Source organism: Pempheris klunzingeri, chromosome 12 (assembly GCF_042242105.1).
Source record: "Pempheris klunzingeri isolate RE-2024b chromosome 12, fPemKlu1.hap1, whole genome shotgun sequence".
Taxonomy (NCBI): Eukaryota; Metazoa; Chordata; class Actinopteri; order Acropomatiformes; family Pempheridae; genus Pempheris; species Pempheris klunzingeri.
Window position 1 is genome coordinate 1,924,854 of NC_092023.1, and position 24,478 is coordinate 1,949,331.

Here is a 24,478-nt window from a genome sequence, read left to right on the forward strand (position 1 = left end):
GGGGTGGGGCTGGTGTCTGATATCACCGACATGTATCATAACAAGTGTCTGAGCCCGTCTATTACCCGGCCTGGGGGGGTTTTCTGGCTTTGTCACCTCACAAGAGACACTTCTTCTTCTTCTCTTTCCACTCTGCAAGCTGAGGAGCCAGAAAACCGGCAGACTACAGCTGAACGACGGAGAACAAACTGAGAGAGTTTGAAATTATTGGCTTAATTAGACCTGCGGGGAGTCCAGATTGAATGATTTACCAAGGTAATGATACTAACACACAGGTGTGAGGAGGCAAGTGAAGCATGTACGCACCTGAAAACCTCAGTTCTACGTCTGCTGTTCAAGTTCACAGAGCTCCTGTCTTCCATGTAAGAAGGGCACGAGGGAATATTGTTTTTCTTTTGGTAAAATTAATGGAGCATTAGTCTCTCAATGGTGGAATAAATGAAGCGTTTGAATGCTGACCCATGTTCGACTTGGGCTTGAAGTTAATGGCATTATGAAGAAGCAACGTACTGAAAAGTACAAAGGGAGTCTTTTCTTTTCTTAAAACGGCAAATGTTGGAGGATAAATCTTGTTTGCATTCATCTACATGAATTATCTGCTGACTTTATTAAATGTATTTATCATTACTCTCATCATTAGCATTACTATTTAATCCTGTTAATCGACATCTTCAATAAAGAAGATAAGTTCTGGCTGCACAGTTTGTAAAACAGGTCATTATGTTATCCACTGCGGTAAACTGGGGATTAACACTTGGAGGAGTGTTACTAAAGGCCAAACAACCCCAGCATCCTGCTCTAACTGATGCCGTGCACCTAGAAAATGTAACCTCAGATCCTATTTAGACCAAAAAAGTATCTGACACTGAAACAATAAAAGGTGAAGTGACGTCTCCAGCGGCAACATGACTTTAGAGTTTACCTTCGAACTAAAGAAATCCAAATGGAAAAATGGAAATGGGCAACTTTTAAACTTTTTAAAGTGGTTTTATTGTTTGAGCCGCTGACGCAGAGGCAACAGCTCACAAGTCCATCTGCTGTGCAAAGTAAGAAACAACTGTAGGAGTCCCAATCTGAACCCCTGGTCTCAGTGCCATGATTAAGTCAGAGTGAAACATCTGCTGGTGTGTTACTTACTGCTGAAGTACAAAGAGGCAGACTGAATGTGTGTTTGGAGCCCTCTTAAGTGCCGGCCCTCTCTGCATCAAGGTTTTTATCTCTCTCCCTTTGTCTCTGAGATACGACGACATATGTATATATATTCTAATGAAGAATAACCATCTCTTCATGAGGTTTAGTTTGTAGCTTGCCAACCCTCGGCAATGAGTCAAAACGTCTGTTGTTTGTAGGGTTAAACTACAATAACCTCACCCTCCTCTCTGTGAATCCTCTATAAAACTACCCGCCTGGCAGGCCGTCTGTCCCGGGAGCCGCCTGCACCACACCGGCCGGATTATGGAGGCAACATCTGTGTTTCTGAAGCTTCACTAAGCGTCTTTATTAGCCAGGAGAGGCATCACTTGGATTTTATTGGCCAAGCTTTGCATTAAGTCTAAAACTGGCTATCACTATTTTGGGTTATTCCTATAAAGGGTTGAAAACAACAACATTTTATTGTATAGATTAGCAGGTGTTAATTTTAGACCTTGTGGTAGTATGGGGGTAGCTGCTGGGGAAAACAAAAGCTTTATCCTCCTTCTGTTTGGTGGCTCAGTGGCTGATGTAATTTTCTTTGTGCTGTAAATCGAGCCTTCGTTTTCCGAGGAGATCGTCCAGTGGAAGTGAGGCTTAGAGCGGGGGTGTCCAAACTGCGGCCCGCGGGCCAACTGCGGCCCGTGGTCCAATTTTCATCGGCCCACAGGAAATTCTAAAAATGTATTGTAACACGGCCCACACAGGGAACCTGCACTGGACTGTGTTGTACTTCTTAGTCTCACCACTAGGTGGAGTAACTGTCCTGAACGAGGCAGCTTCTCTATAAAATGAGTAATAGAAGAAGAAATGTGCTACAGGTGACCCAAAATGGCCGAATTAAGGAGCAAGTGAGTGTCGAAAGTTTCAGACGTGGTGTGCGATGAGAGCACAGCTAATAACTAATGATGATCACTTTTGCATTATGGAGGAGCTGCTGGATGTTAGCAGTCTAAAGAGCACCAGGACAGGTGAGGATGTTTTTGAAGCTGTGCCAGGTGCAGTTGGCATGATGGGATTTAAATGGGACGAGCTGTGTGGAGGTGCGACGGATGGAGCTCCAGCTGGGACAGGTGAGCACAAAGGAATGGCCTCTACGGTGTCCACAGAGGAGCAAGAAAGTGGAGGTAAGGCTGTTAATTCGAGCACCAGGGCTCTAACAGACTATTTCAAGCCTCCCTCTCTGATGCTGATGCTGGGGGGGGGGGTCTCTACCATTCACATGCGCGCTGGCTAAGTCGTGGCTCTGTGCTGCAGCGGTTTTATTCCCTGAGATCAGAAATGGACCAGTTCTGAAGAGAGAAGGACCTCTTCATGAGCTCAGTGGTTGGCAGGTTTAGTGGATCTCAGTGATCACCTGATCACCTGAACAAGAGCCTACAAGGCAAAGAGCAGCTTGGACCACAACTAATAAATGAAAGCCCACTAATGGAAAGGCTGTTTTTTTTCTTGAATCATATTCAGTTATCAAGCAGAATTTACCTACATTTGATTGATTTTGCCAACTTTAATATACATCACCTCTAGTGGAAGTGAGCTATATTGCTAACTTTAATCCACTAGAGGAGAGGCGATATATCACTTCATTAATGACACTGCAGGTACATCAACCTCTAGCGGACAAATGGACTGATCTGGTGGAGCAGCAATCATCAAACATGGTGTTAAACTAAATGAAACAACTGTCTAGCAGCACGTACAGTATATATTAAAGCAAGAAGAACAAGAAAAATCTGTTTAAAGAGCTAAAATATTGTAAAAAGCAGCCTGAACATCAGTCAGAAGAACTTATTGAGATTTCCTGCCAGTTTCCTGTTGTTACCGTCCACAACAATATTATAATAGATATTATTATTATTATTGACCCAATCTTAAAATAGAAAATATATATACATATTTTGACCTGTGAAAATCCTCCAGGACACTTCCACATAAGCTTTGCCCCAATTAGAAGCGTTCTGAAAGACCCCAAATAGTTTTGAAGCTCCTTTGATGCCGATGGCAGCCTGGAGTCCTTCAGGAGTTTAGCTTTGCTCTGCCTGCAGCTCTCCTTTTTTGATTTGAGCAATTGTGAATCACTTTTCAACCACCACAATGGATTAGCTGGACACAAACTGCTGCCATATGAACGCAGGTTATTTTCCAACTCATTAAGCATATTGATAACCGTAAACAAACGGAGGATTTTAAGGTGGCACAGAGTTGCACCCCATTAGTGCAATAAAAGTTTCCTGGTGTGGCTTGTGTGCATCAACGCATCAGACACTGTAAAGACACTGTAAACTCTTTACCTAACTCTTTACTAATATTAGACATGTTATAGACGACAGCAGTGCTATCAGATGATGACGGTACCCCTCCCATCATGCTCCAAATATCTGCTTCTGACTGGATCAAAGAAGAAATAGTCGGTGCTCTAGTTGTTACGGTCAAGTTTACATTTCCACCACTAGAGAGGCAGAAGCTGCACATCTCAACCTTTTTATTTCACGACTTTAAGCTCAGTTTGATTATTTTAGCTCATTTTATTTATTACCTTTAACTATTTCAACCTTATCCATCACTGCAGCACTTCATTCGTAGCTAAATATTTCCAAACAGTTGACTTTAGTTTGACTTACCTGAAGTAATTTCAACGTTTTCAGCTTCTCTATCATTTACTTTTTACGTACTGCTTATTGTAAATGTAATAATAAAGATAGTCAAAGAATCATAATTTCTATTTTTCACCCTGCACCACGTGGGCATCGCTGCATCGTTATACAAGATTTTTTGTGCAAATATATATTAAATAAAAGATTATGTATCAGCTAATATTTGCCAGGACTAAACCAAACCAATATGTAGCTGATAGGGAAGATGTTAATGTTGTATTTGAGAATTAAAGACACAAGTTTCCTCACCAGTCGGCAAAGTACAGCATATTTTTGGCTTCCATTTTGCTTACACGAGTGTCCGATGTTTGCTTTTCCAAATTGTACTACTTCCTGTCTCCTCTGAGAGAAAGGTGTTGGGTCAGATCCTGATTTAGACCAATAAATTTAGGCCCCTAGCTGCCGGGGGAAGCACTGTCACGGCAAGATTGATTTTATCGCGTCAGCCCTGAAGTGTGTTTGTGTGAGTGTGTGAGGGGAACAAAGGGTGGTGTTGGGCCTCTCAGCCTCCACCGGGATTTGAAATGGCTCTTACCATCTGCTGAAAACAGTCAATACATCCCAAAGCATCATGTAGGGCCTCCCCATATTCCTCTCTGATTGACTGGAAAGGTCACAGGCGGCATCAAGAGTAAGCAGCCAATCAACATGCATGCCTTTACAGAATGCCAATATCTCATCAGCTCTTTTTAACGGTCTTCATGATGACATTAGCTCTCACATGCTTCAATAACCTGAGCAAAACAAAGCCGCTCGGAGGAGGAAGACTAACCGAAGACTAAAATGGAAAGGTTTTAAAGGATCCGTAGTGTACACATGCAGCAGTATAGCTAAATATAACCACATAAATAAACTATAGGTTTTAAAAGTCAGCACCATGCATACCCACTATTCTTGTCTCCAGGGAAATGTATAGTGAAGACTTCAAAACAGTGAGCTTGAGAATGCGTTTTGTGCTGCGTTATATGTGAATTAATAAGTGATGAGAGGAACGAGGTGTTTTCAGCAGCAGCAGCAGCATCTCCATCTTCTCTGAATAATCTCATATCAGAGAAATACAACGTGAATTCTCTTAACGTGAGGTTTTCTGCTGTCCTGCTGTTCCCAGATCTGGAGCAAGAGTTTGACACTGAGGTCATTATTGATTGCTGATATTGATATTATTCATTCTCATTGTAAACATTCGGTGGCTCAGAGATTAATGTGAGGCAACTTCTCCTAAGTCTCTCCTAAGAACTCACAGAGATACAGAATCCCTTTTATGATCCCATCTGGCAGATAACTCTGACTGGATGTTTTACATTATCTGCAAAATATCACCAGCGTATTTAAAATGAAACCAAAGCACAAGCTTTTGCAATTTACTTTAAAAAAAAAAACCCCTGATATCATTGAACACTTAAACGTGTGTCAGCAGGCAGCAGAGCTCAACTCTTTTTTAAACTTCAGTCAAGGTTTTGTTTTAATTGAAATAATGAGCACTTAGAGAGCAGTAATTGCCGTCTAGGTGGCATGACGGTGACATTAAATTTTAGTCTTCAAATTTAATGAGATTCAAGTAAAATCTGACAAAAAAAAAAAGAGTCCTTTCTGAATATACTAACAGACTGAAATAAATCTGAAAATATAAACAGAATTTTGACAATATAATGCAATTTACCACTTAGAAATATAAAACCTCGCTCATGAAATTTATAGAAATAAGAAATATAAAGCTTTGGTGGTAAAACAGACAGTGACTGAGACAAATTCACAGGTGTGTGACTGTGTGGAGCATGACTGCAGACTTTGGGCTTTCTTACATAAGTAACACACTGTACTGTACATACATGAGAGGCGTCTGCCAATTATAGTGTTGGACATTGTCAGACAGTGGAAACCCTGAAGCAACAAACAAGATCAATTCCACATGACAAGGTGCATGGATGATGCCAGAAGTCTTGAGCTCATCTCGTTCAGCCGAGCGTGAAGGGTGCGAGTATTAATAAACCACCAGAAACACAACGAAAAAAAACACGTCTGAGAGAACGCAAGGAATGATTTATAAGAGGGAATAGTGGGTAATGGTTTAGGGCTAAACAATAGTGTCCCTCTGGCCTGGTCTGCATTTCATACTGCTGTGATGAAGCTGTCATAAGCCCACAGCCACTCGGCTAATACAATCCTCTGGGGGACGCTTAGTTTTAATTTGGATGTCAGAAGAAGATGATTGACTTTTATTGTTTGTTTGTTTATGTGTGTGTGTGTGTGTGAGAGCTCACATATATCCACACCCATCTCCTTCTGCCTATATATTCAGGTGCACATGAATATTTAATGTGCCTGTGTGAAAACACCTCCAGCCTGCAAAACGCTCAAACTGCTCCAAACTTTAGAAACACTCTTGTTTTGTCACTGTTCATATTTAGTTTTTGTGTTCGCGCACATAATGTGTGAGTTCCCTCTTTTGTCCTCCTCTTCCTTCGCTTCCTCTCTTCTTTAAAAGGCACTTAGAGCATCACCGTTAACCCTTGTCTTTACCTCACCTTTACCTCACCCCCCCCACGGACCCAAATAATAGTAACTGCTAAAACTTTGTTTTCAAATAATTTGTCTTTTTATGCAACCTTATAAAAGCCCAATATGAAGATTATTATTACTTTAAAAGTGGGAAAAATCAGCTTGCCATTAAGTGATGGTGACAAAAAAACACAGATTTGTGTTTTTAATACACAGAAATAAGGAAATATGTCATTTTCATTAGTTATGTTTGGCTGTATATGTTTCTTTTATTTGCCAAAAAGTCATTCCCAGACAAAGAGTACTTCTATTTTATTTTATGTAGGACCTCTATTTTCTATATTTTATTTGTTATTTGATATTTATCGTGGCTTAAAACGGGACCTGAGAACGTAATTTCATACCTCCCCATGTGTAAACGTGTGTTGGTATGACAAATAAAGTTCCTTGAATCCTTGAATCCTTGAAGAGAGCGCTCTGGTGACTACACTGTGATGCCTCTTGCCTTTTGGGTCAGTTTATCTGCACAGGAGTGTAAGAATTATTTGACATTTATGAGGAGCACTGCTGTCCAAAAAGTAGTAGAGTTTATGGACATCTATTGAGAAAAACTAAGGTAATGCATCTCTTTGGTCTCCTTTTCTCTAGAAGTTAGGAGACCAGGCGACTCAAGTCAGTAATCTAATCTTAATGTTCCCTGAGAGGAGACTCCCAGAGACCCGAAACACAACCATTTCTGAATGTTTACCTCTTTCATTAACATGTTTATTATATTTAGAGTTACAATTTATATGTAAAAACCAGAGAAGGAACACTGTTTTTAAAAGTCAGCCCCTCCCATGTGAGTTTTACAAGTCTGACATTGTTGCTTGCAGCTATGTTTGATTTGGAAACGCCGATAAGCCCAAAGGCTGCAGAATTTAGTAGTTTAGTAGTTCAGAATCACAAAATCTTAACTTTTTTGTTCAAATCAAATTTCCAACTTTGGCTGAGCTCCACTCAGTAGCCGGGATGTGGGAAATATCAGCTGCATTTCTTTGTCTATTTGTGTGACGAGCAGATGTTGCAGATTAGAAAAAAGGTTCCCGATCAGAAAAGGTCAGATTCACAGATGGCCGTAGATGTAGTTTGTAAAAACGAGGAGTTAAATTGATACAGAGTGAAGAAAATAATGTATAGACCAGCTCTGCAGGAGTCTGGCTGTTATCCCCAAGTCCCAAAGTGATAAATAGATGTGGCGTGAAGCGTATCATCATCAGAGGAGCTTCATATCCTCTTAAACAACCACAAGTCATAAACAGCATTTCATTAAAATGGCTTATTTCTGTCTCCAAAATAAAAATCAGTGCTCTTTGATTCCAGTGCAGACTGTAAACTAAAGATATTGGAGCAGAAACGTGTCTGAAAAGGATTTGTGTAATAATTTGTGTCGTGGAAGACAAACACAAAAGAGAGCGAGACAAGACGAGGCCCCTCCGTGGAGCCTTTAATGTTCTTATTAAGGCTTCCTTGGAATGCGTAAATATCGACCTGAGCGTGGACTCCTTCACAGACCAGTGCACTCCGCTATCCCGCCCCGCTAGTGCCATCAAATCAATCAACCTTTCTAATTAACTGCATCCAAATAAGGCGGTCGTCTTCTGTGCCTCCAAAAGGCCCCTTTTCCACATCACCTCTTGCACACACAGGATGTTCAGCCTGCCCCTTTAGCTCCGTGCTATTTCTGCCTGCATCCTGTGTCTAACCTCGCTCTCACGTGGCAATCACTTCCTTCCTTTCAACATTTATATTCAAATTGCAAAGAGACCCGAGCAACAAATTTGACCTATACGCTTAATCCTCTGGTGATTCTGCTAGTTTCTGCCTCCGTATATTGAAGCACAATTATCACAGAGAGACACCCCTCCATTATAAAAAACAAAGGTAATGCATCTTATTCTGTAGCGTCGGCCTACTTCAGTCAATAATCCATATAATGTTCCCTGAGAGGAGACAAAACACAACCGTTTCTGAATGTTTACCTCTTTCATTTACATGTTTATTATATTTAGAGGTAAAAACCAGAGAAGGAACACTGTTTTAAAAGCTAGTCCCTTTAGCTCGGTGCTATTTCTGCCTGCATCCTGTGTCTAACCTCACACTCACCATCCATCACCTCCTCCCTTTCAACATTTTATATTCAAATTCCAAACAGATCCAAGCAACAAATTTGACTTATACATTTAATCTTGATTGAAAATTTGCAAATCTTTTGGTGATTCTGTTTGTTTCTGCCTCCTTCATATTGAAGCAGAATAATCATAATCACCACTACATCACTGATTTAGTATTTTGGAGTACGGTGATGGATAAACACTATAAGGACGTTGCTGTGTGTGTGTGTGTGTGTGTGTGAACTATTGTGATTGTGTGACAAAGTATCTCCTCAAGAGCTGATAAAACAGGAAGCTCTGCAGAGAACAGCTGCTCAACACTACAAATCAGACTCAGCCAGCCAACTCTCTCTCTCTCTCTCTCTCTCTCTCTCTCTCTCCCTCTCTCTCTCTCTCTCTCTCTCTCTCTGTGTCTTTTCTTCTTGTTTTCTTAAACGCCCTCGCTGACGGAGCTGGGGAGTGGAGCTCCTCTCAGCGATGCCCCCGGGGCACTTGGAGGGGCTCCAGATGTGCTCCTTCAGAGCCGTGGACCGCAGCATCTCTGGCGTTTTTCCATGCATCCGATTCGTGTTCACTTCATTTACAATCAGTCCACATTTCAAACTCAATCTGAAAATTAACTGCCCGTCCATTTTTTTCCTCCCTCCCTCTCTCTCTCTTTCTCTCTCTCTCTCTCTCTCTCTCTCTCTTTCTCTCTGGGCTGTGGCATTAATTGAAAATGCAAACTGTAATCAGATCAGCTGAATAAAGATGAGTGGCTTAAAGACGGGAGATGTGAGTGACAATTCACATAGCTGTGCATCAGAGATGAAGAGGCTGGTTGAGATAATGGGGACGTGGGTTTGATCACTGTATGAGTTGCTAATGGTCTGTTTTGGCAGGCGCTTTGGCTGGTCCCCATCCCCCCCACCCCCCCGCCGTAGTTTCACCCTGGCAGCATTAATTTAGAAATCGTTTTACTCTGAAATGCAAAAAAAGATTACTATTAACATAATTGTTCTCAGGCGTTTGTTTAAATGATACAGCCAGTACAGCTGTGCTGACACAGATACCTGAGGAGTCTACGCTGGAGGAGGCCCAGAGCCAAGCTAACATGATCAGTCTCTCCTCTCAACAACTACAGATGAAAAAATTTTATCGATCAGTTGAGGGGGGGGGGCTGCTCCTTTAGCAGTGGTCCTTCACTATTGATCGGTCTGTGACCTCCACCTAGAGGCTAACCAAGTTTCCTCCGGGGAATTAACGCTGATAAAGTTGAAGGATGATATCAAGAGAGCAAACAAGCCTGCCCCTAACATGTCAAAGAAACTGGTGATTATTTCATCACTGATTAGTCATTTGGTTGTTAGATCTAGGTTAATCAATTGATCATTTGGTTAATAAAATAGTGTCAGACTCAAGCTACCAATTAAAAGTCTTGTTTTATTTGACCAACAGTCAAAACTAAAAGACAAAACAACAATGATCACAGTAGAGCCACCGTACAATATCTGGTATTTTTGCTTGAAAAATAAAAAAACCTAATTATCTTTTAGTTATTTTAATTATCTAAATGCTAATATATTACATAATCTCTATTGTAATCCCTTCCACTACTTGTAATGCACTACAAAGTAATCACATTACTGTCGCTGGCCAACACTGCCAGTCCGTTTTCAAAGGGAGTCTATGGACGGAACATTTCTGCAGAGATGAAAGACGAGATCAGATGATGGAAATAACAACTGGACCGAATTCACAGCGAAAATATTCCACTCATCAGTTTTTCTATACTGGGAAAAACACGACACTCGAGTGTTTTGATCACAGTCCTGAGTCCTTGTGATGGCTCGTGACAACAGTTTCCTCTCATGCTTTCTCCTCCTTGTTGCCATTCAAACTCCGACTGTGCCAAATTATCCTCACCTGCCAAAAATTCAATGGGATTAATGGAAATAGAGCAGAGTGCCAGCAAAATAGGCTTCACTGGGCTGGTACCCAAAATATTCCAGTTCCATGACTTGAGGCAATATTTTTAAATGTTACCAGAGCACGAGAATATAGTTGATTAAAAAAAAAACATAGTTCACATTTAAAGTAGTTTAACCTGCACTCACTCTCTAAAGAGAAAAAGCTGCGTCTTGAAAGAATCCTCCACCGCTGTGAGGAATTTGAGAACAAAACTGCACCATCACCTGGGGTTTGATTGTAAGATACCATAATTGGCTTGTTGATAATTTAAGAGTTTGTTTAATTAATGCTGGAGTCAGGGCAGATGTTGATGAATAAAAGTCCTACTGGGAAGGGCTCCAGTTGCAAGTACAGTTTCTTAGAGCACAGGCACTAATTAAAAACATCAGGGATAAAGAATAATCCTCCAATGTAGTTTTTGCTGCTTTGTAGCTCATGTCCATTAAAAGCCTCTCGGAGAGTTCCCTTTGATGTACATTTAAGATTACGTTTCATATTTAATTCATCTGTAATCCTTGATCCTTTACTGACACAGGACCGGTTTAAAGTTGGTTATACTGCGGAGCAAAGCTGAATTATGATACTAATGCTAATTTTCACTCTAGGTAGGCAAACACTGATTGCATATAATGATTTATTTTTCCAGCAAGAGCAGTAGAACACAAAACCTGAAGGACTAAGCTTGGAAAATACTTTTTTCCACTGTTATGTCATGTTGCTTTCATATCCTGCTTTAACTTCATATTTAGTTTTTTTTTAAGTGCAATGGAAATAACATGCATTATTAAATTTCTTGATGGTTTAACACATTCCAGATTGGCAGGAAGACAGATATTCTTTCCCCTTTCTTGTAAGCTAGATACAATTTAACAGTGAACATATGCATTATTCATTTTTTAAAGCCACGTTCTCTGAGTGGATCATGCCTTGCGGGGGAAGACTGTTTATTTCTTATTGAAATAATCTCTCAGTAGGAGAAAAGTTGCCCATGTGAGAAATCTGATTTTCTGGCGATGCACCAGAGTGCAGAGGAGGAGCGCAGAGGAATAAAGGTGGAGAGAGGAAACGCTATGAACAAGAGTTTCTTTTGTTATAGACTATCAGACATGACAAATAGCTTTTACAGCGACGGCTGACAGCTAATTGCTACCTCAAAACCACTTTACAATCATTATCCTGACTACCTGATCTTTTGCTGGCACTTGTCCTGTGTGGGATCCTTAACTTGGAGGCTGGAGCCTACGTTAAGTGTTTTGCTTAATAAGCTAATTTTACTCTCTCCTGTCCGCACTCCCTCCCTCTCTCTCTCTCTCTCTCTCTCCGCTCAACGTTTCACTTTTAGCCCTGTGTGTTTGTGTGTGAGTGTGTGTCCATGTGCAAGTGTGCCTCGAGTGTGGGTGTAAACAATGTGCACAACATAGTTGCCATACCTAATGTGCTTGTTAGCCATCTCGGACTCCCCCGAGGCTTGTGTCCCTATCCTAGGACTTATTCATGGTGTGGTTTTAACAAGCACTGTCGATGTGAGGCCATTGAGAGCTTGCAAGATTGCAGTCAATGGCAATTTCATGTGCCACACAGAGTGCAAATGAGCTCTGCAAATATTACCGGGGCCCTCAATCTATGTCAGGCTCAGGCACAATGGCCACAGGCTGCAGGTAGCAGATATTATTGTATTAAGAGCAGCTGGTTCAACAGCCCAAGAAGAATGTAACAACCTTTACCTGCATGTGCATCGCTGACACTGTAATATTATATTTTATTTTTTAATAATAAAAAAGGAAATTATGAAATGAGAGCTCTTTTTGTGTTTGGGTGAAGCCCCTTCAGCACATGTGGCTATTTAAGGGCCGGAGGTGGAGGGTGGGCTAAAACATTTCAAGGAATAGGAATAGACATTTTGGGAAATACAATTATTTGCACCTTTTCTGAGACACAGATGAGAAGATCGATACCAGTGTCAAGTCTGTATGGTAAATCTGAGGCACAAAGAATGGAAGGTAATAAAACAACCCAGGCTCACAGAATACTGGCGCAGTTTACTTTTTAGTATATGGCTAATGGTGTTAGTCTTCCTCCTCATGCCATTTAGGTAAGTCCATTAGCTGGTGGAAGGCTCTCAAAGTGTCATGAAATTGCTTCTCTGTTATTCCTGCATGTCCAGAAATAACTTGTACCTTGTTCGCCGCTGAATTATGAAGCAGGACATGGTTTGGACGGGAAGCACTCCCAAATGAAATGATGTTCTTCGGCCTTAAATATGACAATGAAATGAGGGAAGTAAAAGTGTGAGAGTACAAAATATATAAAGAATCAAAGAGAATAAGAAAAGAGGGCATGTGAAAGTGGAGACCTCTGAGGGGAGGGGCGAGAAAAAACCCACTTCATGAATTAACAAACCCGTGGTAATGGAGTCTAAGGTCTCATTGCTATTTGTGATGGAGGCAGTCATGCATTCACCCTCTACTTATTAGGAGGGAATGGGGAGACACAGTTCTTTTGATTAATACTCCCTTTCTTTGTGGGGTTGGTGGGGAGTGGAGGAAACGAGCAGAGAGAAAAAAGAGGGAAGATAAGATTACCCCGAGAAGAACAAAACATAATAAATCTATACCTGGAAACCCAATGACTCACTGCAGCAGGACAATCACAGAGATTTAGCAAGTGACCAGATTAGCAACACAAGAGGCACAGCGAAGCTAAACAATGCCCGTGACTCACAATGCTCTTTGACTAAATATAACATGGTGTAAAGCCAAGGTGCACTGTTGTGGAGAAGCCCCGCTCTACAGTACATACACTACGCTTTCGGCAAGCATCGGCAGCCGGTTAAGTGGATAAAATGTGTACATCTCATGTTGAGTAATGCTCATGCAAGATTTCATACTAAAGGATAACTCAGATACTATTGGAAACAGATGTTGTATTGTGGCACTCAAATCCACCAGACTCCATTAACAAAACCAGTCATTTTACCTCGCAGAATACAGGAGTTCCTGCCTTGATTGGTTTTTGTGTTTAACAAACGTTGTGTTGGATCTGAATGAACCTTTTTAAAACGCCAAAGCCGCACAATGGCACGAACAAACAAACTGGTTGAGATGCAAATAGACGAGCAAATCCCATGTAAAAGTATAGTTTGTCAGTGGAGCCTGGTGGCTTTGAACAAAGCAATATAACAGCTATCCTTGGTTAAACAAGACGGATCTTACAGGCCTACCTCTGCAGGGATGCCTTCTGTAATGTTGTCATACACCTCTAATAACAATCGGAGCCTGTCAGTGGCAAAAACAAGCACTGTAGGTGGACGTACTTTGATCAGGCGTAATTTCCCTGAAGGATTACATTACAGATCGCCCTCGGTGGCCAGCTGAGGTGAGCGACTGGGCCAAATCCAAAAGTTTTTGTACGTACCAGTCATCTCAACCCTAAACTATGTTAAAATAGGGCCCAGGTTTAAAAATATCAGGGCTTTTCTTTAAGGCTTTTATTACAGCTGACTAGATTTGTAACTAAAATGTCTGTGGGACAGCTGTGTAAGGGTCACTTACGCTTTACCACCAAAAGTATCCTGACAGGCTTTTGTATTCGTAATAGCTACAACCACACTGAATCCTTCTATTCCTGGACCATTACAGCCCCCAACATGAATGTTTTGTTGAAGAGATGAACTGCTTATGTCTCATCTGTGTCTGCCTGCATTACAGTCAAGTGAGTGCACAGGCCACTGGAGCTTTTAGAAGTTACCCTGCACAACTTTCCTCCATGTTTCTCTCCTCTTCTGCTCCAAACCTGTAGCTGATGCCTTTAACTAATCCTCATCACTGGCAATAATCATAAAGGCCCTTTTACAGAAAATTACACCATTACGACATTATGGTCAGCGTCTAGCTGTTTATCAGTGATTATATAGCAGGTTTGATTGTTTTCTGTTATAATTTTGCCCCTTTATATAATTCCCTGACCTTGTTTCTGAGACTGAAAATCATAATAATGATGCAGAAAAAGATTCATATCCAGCCTGTAAAGACTAATTCAGATTTAAGATTAGTTTTCTTTCAAAGGTGTGCGGAAGCCAGATGGCCTTTCTTTACAATGTATAACTACATTTCCTTGACAGTCTGTCCGTCTGAGTCGACTCGGAGTTATAAAAGCTATTCATGATGTGTAAATGCCAGTGTCTCTGTCAAATCCAGCCTTTCTTCTCCTTTTCTTCCTCCCAGTTGTGTTGATGCTCCATGTTGACAACGATAACAGGTCACTTCTAGTCCCACAGCTCTGTGTCACACAGTAGCAGCACTTTGGTAAAAAGCCATTCTGGTGTTTGAATTTATCCATCATTTGAGGTTGAAAGGACAAATTCTCCCCCAAAATACTGTCTCAACAGAAGCTGCGGTTCTAGTTGCTTGCTGCATTTTTCCTTTTCCCATAAATACGTGAAAGTTGTAACTCACATAAATGGCACCAGGTGGAGGTTTTACAGCCACAGTGGAGTTTGATGGGAGAATAGTATTTAGAGGTCAGAGCGGTGTGGCAGCAGTGGCATTCTGCATGACCTAAACATAGATCTGTTCTCATGGAAAATAACATTTCTAACATTTACAGTATAACCAAAGTGGACTGCTTGTAAGATGTATTTTACTGAAGGGAAAAGGCAACTTCTACTTGTGCAATAATCACTGTGTTCACACCAACTTGCCTGGAATACATGAATATCACACACTAATTATTTCAAGAGATTTCAAGTGGAGGTTTGCCAGCTTTCCACATATTCTTTACTGTTGATTTAAGAAGTTTGGCATTTCAAATTTAAGTGGGTATAAAAGCTGTATGTAACGCATAGGGACATAACGGCTATGTTCTCTGTGTGTCTGGACACAAGGATTGTGTTCATACATGTTGTCTTGATGCCTGAAAGTATAATTTGAGCTTCAGGTGACCAGTCACTCACTTGAGGTTGACAGTAATTGCCATTAATTTGTATCACAATCACAAGACTGAGAGAGAATGATTTCTTAAGATATTAATACGGCCTCATAATTGGGGGGGGAGCTTTTCTTTCGAGTTTTACATTAAAACTAATAGTTTGATATAAAATGGTGTGAACATATGTGGGTGGAATTTTCCATTCAGGTGTGAAGCTGTATTTTTAGCGGAGGATAATCACACCTGAACAGATATCACTACCAGACTTGCAGTGTGTCTGTGTGATGGAGTCAAGATGAAGTGGCTTTTCATTTGATTAGTGAATATCTCCCACAACTATTAATTTCACTCTGTCATTGATGCTGCTGGCAGTCAATATATTCAATGCACTTGTCTTTTCTCTCGACCCGTTTTTTGGCACGATCACAGCAGTCAAGCAATGCTATTTGACAGCCAAGTCATCATGTCTTTCATCCTGAAGGCTTTGGAGAAGAGAGACTCTGCACTCCTGCACTTCAATGCTCGAATACCACTCTTTTATATCCCCTGCTTTTGCTTTAAACAAACATACTGAGGATTTCTTTTGCCACATGTCCGGGTCAATTTGCGATGCCCTTCAAATTAAGAGCGCGGAGTTATGTGTGTGCACCGTAACGAACGTTTGGGCCAGCTCCCAAAAATGCCCTGAAGGTAAACGGAGGAATTGAGACAAAGCTTTCCAACTCATAAAGGTTGCCAAATCTTAGCTTGCATCTATCAAGCTACGGTTTGGTATCCCCACCTCCCCTTAGCACCTGTCTCCTACAGATCACCGGTTCAGACATTTCTCTTTCATGTCCTCATCCACTATGCAGCTAAAAAGAAAGACTGGAGGTAAGGTTGTTGTTCCTTCTTACTTTATTCAATTCCAACTCCGTGGCTAGACCTCAAAAACCACTTTCAACAAGCAATACCTGCACTTCGGGTTACCATGGAAACTCTTCACTTAAAAATAGACCTGGAGGAATGAAAGCTACGGGTGGAATATGCCTCCTTGATGTGGTTCAGGAAGATATATGGTTCTGGGTGTACCTAAAAACAGGTTAGCATCTGGCTCTGTTTTACAGCATCCTTGAAGCATTATAGTGCCTTGAGATGCCACAATTGTGTTTTGAAAGCCATAAAGGGGATACGGCCTGTATTTGCTGATGCAACATGCTGTTATTTATTTTGTAGGATGAACCTGATGGACTTGTTCCAGCTGAATGATGAATAAGTGTCTGCTCCATTTGACATGTTTCACTGTATTTACAATAGATGACAATAACAAAGTGCCAGAACAAGGCGTGTTTGCCATTGAATGAAGTCCCTCTCTAGAGAATAGTGTTTTGACACAGTGACAGTCATGCCTCACTTCCAGGATTTACTTATACCTGGGCTGTGAAGATACCCGACGAGTTACCGGTGGGGTGTAATTTGCATTTATTCAAGTGCCACGGTGGTGTGATTTTTAAATCTGGTTTGTCTGCTGTCATATAACTTACCACCTTTTAATTCTCTCTAAAAATGCATGACATCACACTACATGTGTCACCCTCCCCTGAGCGTGCAGCTTGCAGTAAATGTACATATTTCAGCAAAATGTGTTTAGCAGTTGCCAGAAATTCATTCACTTCACAGCCCTGAATTTGTTTCAGTGTGCTGATTCACCATCAGCCACACAAAAGCTGTCCTGGTTGTGTTTACACGTCAACATTCTTCACTCAGCATTTATTCCAGATGTTTGCTGAAATGATGCAGCTTTTAACAATGAAGCATTACACAAGTAGAGCAAATTGAAAGACACAAACAAATTGGTTTCTACAATGCACAATATTTTCACCTGATTGTGTGAGCAATTTGAGCTTTCATGCGCTTTCAAAGTGGACAGCGGTGCCACATTTGAGCTTTTATTATGCTTTGACCATGAATGAGGATGTCACCCTGCCTTTTTTTATTTATTTTTTTTTATTTTCCCTCTCACATACAGTATATTCATTGTATGTGCAGTACACCCTCTCCATCTTTTCTTGTGTGCACCCCTATGTGCACGTGTGTGTCTGTCCATTTGATTTAGCATTTTCCCTGAAATGATTCATGAATTGTCCATGTCTTTCTGTTGTTGATCCAATTATATGTGATTGACAGGAAGACAGACTTGGGCTCAAGTGGGTAGGGGCCTTGGGCTGTTTACTGATTTACAATTGGTTCCTTATTTTATACTAAACAAAGACAGAGCAGTAATTTGCCTATAATGAGGGGAAAACAACACATAGCAGCAGGTACTTAAAAGGAGTTATTGAGACAAATATGAGGCACGCACTGCTATGGTGTGAAATAAAGCCAAGACGCCTTCTTAACTGCCGGAGCGGAGAATAAAAAGAAAATTGAGCAACCTCCATCGATGAAGACACAACAGCTGTAAAAAAAAAAAAAAAAAAGCGTCAACATTTAATGTTAATGAATAATCTGATGAAATGTGGGTGGTTAACTATTTACATTGTGTTCCCTGACATCTTTGATAACAGAGCTGGTGATCTTTGAAATCACAATCAACCTGTGTCTAACAGCCTTTCACATCTGAGGGTGTTTTCAGTTCTGTCTCATTTTCCTTAATAACCAGCAGGTTGGCCACATTTGCTACAGTATGCTGCTGTTATCTGGAGACGCTGAACGAGGTAAACAGAGGAATCGGAGCAGTCCAGTGTGTGTAAATGAAAGTGAAAGGGGATGTCTGTGCAACTGTGGTATCTATAATTGGACAGTTAATTCATTAGCACAAGTCACCTTCTTGCTGGTCAGAACCACCAGACTAAAGAAAGGACAGAGCGGAGGCTGAGGAGGGATGATGGAGGTCGAGCCCTCTCGGTGGCCTCATTGCACCGGGGAGTTGGCAGAGACAGAGCTGTGCGCTTGGTAAACACATTAGCTGACTGTGACAGATGTGCTAGGCATAGGTCTACTAGCAGCCAGCAGTTGCATGGCTAATTGCAATACGTCGCTCCGGATGGTGGCACAAGTGAAAGAGCTTCAGAAAAAAACAGCTGAACTACTTTTAAATGCAGCTTTTTGGGGTAAATCCTGCATGTGTGGGTCCAGTACGTTGCTTCATGATGTTTATCTCACATGTTCCCAAGTTTAGATGGCGCTACATCACATGAGAAGAAAGCTACTTTAGAAATAATTGATCTCAAATCTCGGTTTTTGGTGTCAATCAAAAAACATCTAATTACCATGTTTCCCCTGACTCTCATTAATCCAGCGTCACGTTGAGGGCATGTAAGACACCAGACATGTAAGAGTTTCCAGCGTTAGTTCTTCTCTTGTCTGGAAAGTCATCAATCTTGAATTTTGCTCTCGTACGCACAAACCCAGCCGGATGAATCCAGTGTCACTGAAAGGCATTCTGGGAAACTCTCTGATGTATAACAAGAAGGTAAATTTCACTTTATCCTATAAAAAAAAAGCCGAACAGCACATGATAAATGTAAAAGTGTTAAAGATTGAAAGTGATAGTAATATTTTTTTGATGCAATCAAAGCACATTAATATCAGGAGGATATCAGGGTTATCTGTTACAAGGCTTATGAGCATTTGAACCTCCAAACAGATTAAATACAAGCAAAGGAGACACCGTCTGAGATCAAGTCACATCTAATGTTGTTTATACGCCTGTTAGCTCACAGCTGATCTCTGACCATGACACGGATCCAGGAATGAGAAGATTGTGACAAATGATAACTGTGGTTAACCGTAATGACTATAGATTATCTATAATGAAAAACCAGTGACATAGGATGACAACGAGTTGGATTTGGCACAAAACAGTATTGGTGGGTCATGTTTTGATTGTGATATGCAATGACAGTGACAAATGGTTTTCAAGGCAAATGTCACATTTGGTCTCTGCATAACTGTGTAACAGGCGTAAGTGTATTTTCATATGATATTTAGATGGCTGTGGAGGCTGAGAGCAGAGGGATCCACACATTTATTCTCTGATAATAGCAAAGTAAGTCAAGTCAGGTTTATTTGTATTGGCCATGAATCACATTCAGTGTCTCCAAGGGATTTACAGGCTCGCAACAGCAAAAGTTTCTGACCCAGCAAAAGCTCTCGATGAAGGCTGGAAAAACTCCTAAAACGACAACAAAAAACAACTAAACCTTAAAGCTGGGGATGCAGCTCCTTGACAGAAACAAGATTTTAGGTTTACAGCCATGCTAGCGGCTGCATTACACAAAATCCACCCATCCATCTAAGTTCTGCGGCTTATTTATCTCAATTGTGTCTCGATTGTGTCTCGTAAGTCTGAGACGAGACAAGCGAGATGCTCCTCTCGCTAAACCCCCCCCCCTCCGGTCTCTAGTGTTTCTGAGACTAGACCCTGACCAGATGTTCTGGGTCTCACCTGGAGGCTATAATCAGATGCCCAAACCAGCACACGTGGCTCCATTCAATGTGAAGGAGCTGCAGTTGTGCTCTGAGGTTGGTCTTGCTCTCTAGGAATCTGCAAGGTAAGAGTTAACATTACATTTGCCTTTTTAGAAACTACTACCTACTGTTTGGGATGGTATTGTCATACAGTAGATTTAAGAATTCTGGTGTCATTGAAAGTTGATTCTAAAAAGATGAAAACTGGGAAATGGAAAGTTTAAACTGAGGCTGGCACCAGTTTGTCAGACTTGGCTGAAGTGACGTCTTTTTAGCAGGCTAAGGTGCAAAGTCTACTGCAGCGGTCTGCATGGTGCATGTGCAGACACACACCTCCTCAGACGAAGAACAAGTGAGAGCTGCTGGTCGAGTGACAGACTCATTCAGCAAGTTACCCAGAACAAAGCGCACACTTTGACACACTCGGTTGTTAGAAACCTGTGAGTCAGATGTGAGCCGGGTGGGGTCGTCTATTTGCGCTGAAAGATTCTTGTTCTTTCAAGTGGCACAGGAGCCATGACTGTCTTAGTACAAAGTATGACAGAGATCACAGGCTGGCATGCCAATTTACTGCTGATTGTCAGCGTTTGCTGTCAAATCAAAGCATTGGACCAACTTATCTTGGTTATTATTACCACATTTATCACTTCTGAGACTTATTACCAAGCCCACTTGAGCAAAACATGAGCTCATAGTCTCTCTTGTATAGTCATATTATATATTTGCTTGTGTTTCTATGATTTAACAGAGTCCTTTATTTGTTTGACTGAAAAAGCAGAGAGCTTGTAAGGCCGGCTGATTGTCGGTTGTTTGGGGTTTAGCATCAGCGGCTAGCTCAAGCAGAGGCCTCACAAGCTGTCGCCAAAATATTAGTCGAAGACGTTCTCGTCTCGACGTTTTCTTTGAGTCCCTGATTCTAGCAGTGTCCCATCACCCTGCTTGATGTTACGCTCACAGATTACTGCAGCGCAGAGGACAAGGAGCTTGCAGTTAGCTACGAGGTTGGAACAGTGTTCTCCTCCAAGACACCACTTTGGCTCAATACTTTCTCAATGCCTGGTTAACAATGTTCACTGGCCTGCACTGCCACAACACAAACTCTCACTGGGAGAGTGAAACCACTCAGTAGGAGTGAGAGTCCACCCAGCATTAGATACTCGCGGCGCCTGGGATCAGATCCCTCGCTGGCCGTCAACCATACCTATTGTTTTAGACCGGGGCACAGCCGCCAGGAACTGAGCACAGGTCCCTGCTGTGGTCGCTGAGCGTTTTACCTCTTTACCACCCTCTCTTTCAAGCAGTGCCATGGAGCTCTTTTCTATCAGGCCTTCCAAACACTAGTCTGTGTGCGTGATAATGCAACCACTCAGGCTCATCCTGCTCCCCGTGTTTGTTGTTAGCAAGCAGTGAGGGTGAGAGGGCTTCTGCACCGAGGAGAAACATTTGTCTTTGGGATAAGCGTGTTTAAGTCTGCCTGGCAACTTAAACACTACAAATTCCCTCGACAGATACACAGAATCTGTTCTGCTTGCATATTTACACGCGAGCTCTTGAATGTTGAAACGGCCTTTTGATTGATTTAAAATTTGACACATCTGTACAAAACCATGTTTACTTGTGATGGTGAAGTGGTTTTATTATAGCTTGAGTCAGTCACAAGGGCATTTTGTCAAGGTGTTCAATTATAAACATATCATGTGAGAATCTCATGAAAGAGCTTTAAACCATATCACATAAACTCCTTGTGAAATGAGTCGGAACAGTGAGCAATTCCACAGAATGAGATTGACTGGAAACAGGGTGTAGGAGTCACAGTTATTTTTTTTTTTTCTCTATTGTAACATTACTTGATGCTTTTTCAGCCAAGTCCTGTGCTGAGTGCCTCTCCACTATCTCCACCGGCAAGATCAAAGGTGATCTTTGATGGGATGGACAATTCATTCCACTCTGACAGGTGGGATACAGTCAGGGCTGCACATCACTCAGGCGCCCATCAAACTGTCAAAGACGTTTCTTGATCAATCACTTGAAGAGGAGGAGAAAACTGGACCCTTGACAATCTAGAAGGTAAACAATGATATGAGAAGAGCACCTCCTTTAGAATCGATGTGCGCTATCATTCAATATGCTTTACAGTGCTCTGATAATGGAAACCATACATTAGAACTATATCACGTTTTACAAACTTGAATCGTCCCTTTTACTTCCTACTCACACACCTTTCTTCCATGTTCTCCAGATGGAAAAACTAGTCCATAGATATTATATATACTGTAGCTCTGAATAGTTGGGAGCTGACATTTTGACTCTGCCTAAAATGATGTTTATTGTATCAGGATTTCCTCGTGTATCACTTCTCCATTACTGCTGCTATTCAATTGAAATGGAAGTAAGTAAATGGAACATGAACGGCTGTGCAACTGCTTCTCTGCGAGCAGACGGGCGTTCATTGTAAAATGACGGTAACAAGATAAATGCAAGGCTTTCACTTTACTTCGGGGCTTTCACTTTTATAAATATGCATGACCTTAAGTAGTCACAAACACTGCAGATTAAGGGATGGAAATCAGCCTTTCATGGTCTCTTGTAGCTTTGAGTTTAATTTGAGTCTATGAAAGTTTCATCTATTTGTAACTCAGAGGTCTGCTTGGAATATATGTGAGAGAGTGGGGAGGGAAGATTTTCTTTGTAGCTCACTGGAAAGGAGTCATTAAACAATAAGAAAGTCACTGCAGTGTCAATGATGCACTGGGCGCATTTATAATGCACACAGGGGCACAAACATGAATATGGTCACTCATCTACTCGCACGGGAACAAGCTCACTCACATAAATACAAATAATCTTGTATTCATTGGTATGAAATGTCACCACCCTCGGCGGATTGTTCTTCGGGATCTTGTGAGGACACGCAGCTCATTCTAGTTAGGAAAACTCAACAGTAAAACCTATAAATAGAAACCCTGATCGAGCCTCGTATCTTTGTTGTGACACCATTTGAGGCTCGGTGCAGAAGAACACTATTACCGGCTTTTAATTGAAATGCCACAGTGGTTTCGTTTGTCAGTGCAGAAAGCAAAGCGTTGGCCTTTTTCAAATGTTATGGTCTGTATTTGTATGTAAATGTTAATGAGGCCTTTAGTGTAGTTTTTGAAAGTATAAGTCAAATACAATTCTTTTTTTTTTTTCATTTTAAAACATCTTTTAACAGCTTTAAATATACATGCAACTCTGATGACTGGCTTCTATACTGAAGGTCCCTTTATAAAAAAAAAAAAATTATAATATAATCAAAAAGTTGGACTATTAACTGCCTCAGGGTGCTCTGTTGGCCTTCCTCTCAAAGCATGCTGGGATATTGTAGGCTTCCAAAATCTGTGACCCTGAGAAAAGAAACACCAGGTATGAGGATGAATAAGATAATAAGTGAATGAATAAATAGATGAACCCACCCACATAAAATCACTCAGTGAACTAAGCTGCGGGTCATTTCCCTGTACCATCATGTTCTGGCACTGCTGCTAAAGGAATTAATTGATTTTCATATCTCTTGAAGGAACAAAATCTTTCAAATCAGGTAAACTTGGCAGGAAAAAAAGTGAATAAAAAGCTTCTCACCTTGCCTTTTATGGCACCCATTGTACACAACATCAGCGTTAATTAACTCTGAGTGTTAAAATCAACACTATGCAGTTGTTTATACACAATTAATGCAGCACACTAATTATGAGCAGTCGCCCCAGAGCCATATCAGCTCTGTGAACGTACCACCAACCCTCCAATCAACACTTGTCATCTCAAAATAAGTGCTAGTGGAAAATCAATGTTTAATAACACCCAAATATGTGACATCGACCGTAGGAACCTAAACAACAGGAAACAGTTGCACTCACACATGCAGGCAAACTTAGCGGGAACACACTGCCTGCCGTTTAACGCTGCCTTTTATTGGCATCCATGTTTACGTGCAGCTCTGCCACTGCTCATGTAGAGAAATGAAGTCTCATAGTCGTACTGACAGCATACCAGACTTTTCACCTTAAGCAAAAAGGTTGGGGGGGTAGTCCCGCCAAGACTCACTGCTGACGTCACTTTGATTTCACATGATATTACGTTTTGTCGCAATTGTCAGAAGAATCTCTAAATGCATCGACATGCTGTGCTGTGCAGTCAAAGTGAGGACGCTGACATGAACACAGGAGCATCTGCGGTGCCTCTAGTTTCATCCTGCGGGGGGGGGGGGGGGGGGGGTACGCAGAGGACCTTCTGATAACATGGAGGTTATTATGACACTTTCCTTGTTTCCAGAAATTCTGAACTGCTAAATGTAAAATAAATCGAGGCCACAATTCAGGTTCATTGTTTCTCTAAAATGCACATATTTGTGGAAAGAAAGCCCACTTCCAGCTGCAAATGTATGGCAAAATGCAATACGGCATTGTGTGGTGAAGCATGTTATCTTTGGGACAATTTAAATTAGGTTGGCCAGGAATAAATTGTCATGGCAGCAAACACAATACCTTAGCCCCAAACAAATACACTGGACAAAGCTTCATTGCTGTAGAGTGGAATGAAAAGTCTCACCTCTCATGCATTAAATCTCATATTCTTGAAGGAATTGATGCTAACAATAGTTCACTAAGCCCAGCTTGT